This window comes from Parasteatoda tepidariorum, chromosome 6 (assembly GCF_982258835.1).
Source record: "Parasteatoda tepidariorum strain Cologne lab strain chromosome 6, Ptep-v5.0, whole genome shotgun sequence".
Lineage (NCBI taxonomy): Eukaryota > Metazoa > Arthropoda > Arachnida > Araneae > Theridiidae > Parasteatoda > Parasteatoda tepidariorum.
In genome coordinates this window covers 34,505,705-34,510,813 of record NC_141760.1, presented here as the reverse complement: position 1 = coordinate 34,510,813, position 5,109 = coordinate 34,505,705, and the positions used below count along the sequence as shown (strand labels likewise).

At 36.4% G+C, this 5,109-nt stretch overlaps 1 pseudogene; it reads left to right on the top strand.

The window, feature by feature from the left end:
• Window positions 1–2,223: 2,223 nt before the first annotated feature.
• On the top strand, window positions 2,224–4,086 carry LOC147807768 (SCAN domain-containing protein 3 pseudogene; annotated as a pseudogene).
• Window positions 4,087–5,109: the final 1,023 nt, after the last annotated feature.

Below are 5,109 nucleotides of genomic sequence, written 5' to 3'. Positions count from 1 at the left end.
AAGAAATAAACATTAAATCATTTGCTTTTTAAGGTATTTTTTGAAGTTCATAATTCAAAATAAAACAGAATCTTCTAATTTTAACTAGAATTAAAAGCCACTTACATGTAAGTTCTAATTCTATTGTAAACTATGATTTTAGGCATTATTTATTAAATTTATAAATTAAAATCGCACCAATTAAAAACTATTTTTGATTTTCGGTGTATTTTTTTATTATTTACTAAACCGTACAGTACAGTGAGAAGTACTGCTAACATCATATTTTTGAGAAATATTACTCAATGTTCCTTTACAAAAAGTAAAAAAGAATAAAACTTTATATTACATGCTTTCTGATGCAGTTTGGAAATTCATTATTCCAAGTAAAACAAAACTTCTTATTTTAAATAAAATTTTAAATTTTTGAAGATTTGAGTCTGTTTTAATGTTATTATTTACAGTGAATACACATCTTTTCTGAAAATTCCTTCTTACTTGAAAGAAATATACATTTTCTTTGGGAAAAGGTTAAGTTAAATTGGATTTGAAAATGCACCGGTACTTTTGTAAACAAGATCGCATTAAAATACATTTTAAAAAATACATTTTAAAAAATACATCTTGACAATCTCAAATGAAATTTGTAAGAAACACTGCTCATTTTCAGTCGTATTTACTGCAATTGTTTCCTCAGAGCATAGGAAATTTTACAGTTTATTTTCAATCTGAATTCAATTTCTGTATTTCATAGTTAATCTTGAAATAGTAAAAAAATATCTTAATAAGAAATTGAAGTTAGAATGTAACAGAAATAATTATAAACGTATTTCATTGTATATTATACACATACCTGGCAACTTGTACGGTCGTTGAAAAAGATTTTCAAAGTGGTAGAGTAAAAGAACAATTAAGTTGGGAAGAATTTTCTAAAAGCAAAACTATTGAGACATCTATAAGCATAATTCTATAACAAATAGATCTTATCTACACTTTTTTTTTAATTAATGAAAATTTTTATCGACCAAAATTAAAGGAAATAAATAGAAGCTTTTTTCCTTTCTCAATAATGCCATTATTTGCATTGCTATACCATTATATGTATATAATTATTTTAAAAAAATCACTCGTTTGTGTATTTCTATCTTATAGAATGATTTCAGAATTGCTGGAATTTAAGCCTGAAAAAAAATTATATAGGTCTCAGGATCTCATCCCTACATCGGCGACCTGCATAACTCCTTTTCGAATGATATGGAGATCTTTGCGCCCATCAATGGAGATGCCAGCATAGACCATTACTCACCCTCCACCAAATCTTACATTTTCGTGCACGAACGCAGGATTGTTTCGTGTGCCACGTTCCCTCCAAATAAAAAACACCTATTATCAGGAGGAACAGAAAAACGATATTGCGAAAAGAATATTGCGCCATTCATTTCTCCTCTAGTTCGCATGCTCTGTTGCTCACTCCCTTTCGAGCTCGACTTTGCCTTGCTGTTAATGAGACACACATCATTGGTCGGTGAGCATACAGACCGTTTCGGACAGTTTGCGTCGAAACTGTGGAGCCAGAAGCCGAACGAAGGTGTTGTTGGCTACTTCGGCTTGTGTTTGGCCTCCCTCTAACCCGCCAACAGCTCTCCAAGCTTCTGATTCTGTTAAATCAGTGGTCCCCAACCCCCGGTCCGCGGACCGGTACCGGTCCGTGGATCAAATGGTACCGGTCCGCCCATTTCATTGAAACTGAATTTAAATTCCTAGGTTTATACCCCAAATTAAAAATATCTCCCCCGAAGGTAGTAACATAATTTTTCTAATGTTTTAAAAAGTAAAAAAAAAGAAATCTTCTGCAACTATTTTCTCATTCAATTAGTTTTAATAAAAAAAACAATCATCGTAACTGTAAATATCATAAATAAAAAACGAAAGCGCGACGCGACATTTGCATTGGAACTAATAAAGATCTTCGTCTTCTCTCTCGATTCTGACGCCTCACACAGCGAGAGTGTATAGTAAGGCTATAAAAGAGAAGCTGGCTCGTCTGCCATTTAGTCGCCCAAAGACCACGTGACCATGATTCCTCTCTACTGTTTTGTGTGCTTTATGCGGATTTGTTTGTTTTTTGTAAAAAGAATGTGTCTATCACTCCTCTCTCTGTTCACGGGTACTTTCTCAGGTTTAACAGTGCTTGGTGTACGTGTGTATTGTGTCTGCACAAATTTAACTCACAAGTTAGCAAACATGAATACAAAACAGACGTCCTTAGAAAGTTTCCTTGGAAAAAAGAAAAGGCTCAGTGAAGAGACCGAAAAGCCTTCAACATCAAAGAAACATGCAACTTTTAACAGACAATACCATGAGTCCTACTTGAAGTATGGTTTTGTCGGGACAGGCGATTCACACAAACCAAAACCGCTCTGCAAAGTTTGCGGCGATCAACTCTCTAATGACGCAATGAAACCTTCAAAACTGCTTCGCCACTTGAACGCCAAGCACCCTGGATTAAAAGACAAGTCCCTGGAGTATTTTGAAAGAAAAAAACGGGAACACGAAGGACAGAAAAAATTTATGATGGCCACCACATCAATAAAAGAGAGTGCACTAAGAGCATCATATTTGGTGGCTAACCGCATTGCTAAAGCTAAAAAGCCATTCAATATTGGTGAAGAATTAATCTTGCCCGCCACTAAAGACATTTGCCGTGAAATACTAGGAGAAGCTGCTGTGGAAAAGATAGCACATGTGCCTTTGTTGGCTAGCACTGTGACTAGACGCATTGAGGAAATAGCCGAAGACATTGAAAAGCAATTGTTGGAGAGGATTAATGCATCACCGTGGTACGCACTCCAGGTTGACGAATCTACAGGTATTGACAGCAAGGCAGTACTACTTGTTTATGTGCGATATCTATATCAGGAAGATGTGCATGAGGATTTGTTATGTGCACTATCTTTGCCAACCAATACCACAGGAGCAGAACTGTTCAAGTCGCTGGATGGTTATATATCAAGACAACTAAAATGGTCCTTTTGTGTAGGCATATGCACAGACGGAGCTGCTGCTATGACCGGACGTCTATCTGGTTTAACTGCTCGGATTAAGGAAGTTGCACCTGAAAGTGAAGCTACACATTGTCTCATTCACAGGGAAGTGCTAGCAAGCCGAAAAATGTCACCAGAATTTAACAGCGTATTGATTGATGTCGTTAAAGTTATTAACTACATCAAAGCACACGCCCTTAACTCGCGCCTGTTTGAGCAGCTTTGTGAGGAGATGGACGCAGAGTACAGATGCCTTCTGTTATACACAGAAATAAGATGGTTATCCAGAGGAAAATCGTTACTGAGAGTATTTGAATTGCGAGAGCCATTGCAAAGATTTCTCTTAGAAAAGAAGTCACCGCTGGCAGCACATTTCAGTGACAAGGTATGGGTCACCAAACTGGCTTACCTGTGTGACATATTCAACCTGCTGAATGAACTCAATCTGTGCCTTCAGGGGAAAATGACAACTGTTTTCAAGTTGGCTGACAAAGTAGCTGCCTTTAAAGCCAAACTGGAGTTATGGGGACGACGCGTGAACAGAGGCATTTTCGACATGTTTCAGACATTAGCGAGTATTTTAGGCGAGACAGAGCCTGAAGATTCATTCTCCCAGTTGGTTCACGATCACCTGTCTTTGCTTTTAAAAGAGTTCGAGCGCTACTTCCCAACCACAAAAGACCCACGAACTGGTAAGGAATGGATCCGCGACCCATTTGCCAAAAAATCAGGTGAATCTAGCTTGTCAATGCAAGAAGAAGATCAACTGTTAGAGATTGCAAATGACGGCGGCCTTAAGACTACGTTCGAAACAACAACTCTGCCGGTGTTCTGGATCAAAGTCTTGGCAGAATACCCCGAGATTGCCACCACAGCACTTAAATCCCTATTGCCATTTCCGACAACCTATCTGTGTGAAGCGGGATTTTCTGCAGTAACAGCAACCAAAACAAAGCAACGGAATAAACTGGAGATAAGCAACACACTTCGGGTGTCATTGTCTCCGATTACCCCCAGATGGAGCCGTCTTATTGCAAAGAAACAAGCTCAGGGTTCTCATTGATGCAACGTTCAAGTAAGTTAAAATGTTAAATCACTTTATTTTTTGGTGTAACTGTATTTTATTTTAAAGGTATGTTTAAATACAATGAAATTAAAATTACAAAATCAAAATAATCTAAAATATAAACAATCAATGCCCCCTCCCCCTCAGTGGGCCGTGGCAAAATTATCAAACGTTGACAGGACCGCGGTGATAAAAAGGTTGGGGAACACTGTGTTAAATGACTTCGTTGAGACATCATACACATCGAAACAACGCGATTACTGAATGTCGATCATTCTTTTCCGCTTTGTCTTACATTAAATTGAAAGCCAAATCAAATTCTCTGCCACTCAGGCTTCGTATTCGACGTCAAACTCAAAATTTGCATACTGAGAAGTTAGCATTTGTGACTCTCTTCTTTCATTGTACTCTTCTACCAGGGATGCCAACTGCTCCGCTCTCTGGAAAGGTTTTAATATAGTGGTAGAGAATTAAAAAATACAATTTGTAAAATAAGCATAGTTACGCCTACTTTAAAGAACAGTAACCTAATAATTAATGCTTTAAGTTTGCATGTTATATGATTCTTATAGTTTTTGATATTTAGTGGTGGAAAAAATAGTTAAAATTTAAAAAACTAAGCTAAAAATAACTTAAATTTCGTAACCGCTAGAAAATACTAATTTGCGAAGCGGAGCAAGTTGGCATCTCTGTGAGTGGCAGAGAATTTGATTTGGCTTTCAATTTAATCAGAGATGCCAACTTGGTCCGGACAGCAAATATATATTTTAAAGTGGTAGTTTATCAAATGTGATTCTTGGTTTAATAAATTCAATTTAGTAGATTTTTATCCACCACTATTTCTAAATAATTCGTAGGCTTACATAATTTACCACTTAAAATTGCAAACTTTTCTTAGTAGTTATTTACCGTTTTTTAATTATTTTGGCGTGTCCAGAGCAGTTGGCCTCTCTGCACTTAGAAAGCAATGTAATTATATACTATAAGAAAAAAAAATAAAACTATGAGATATATATTTAT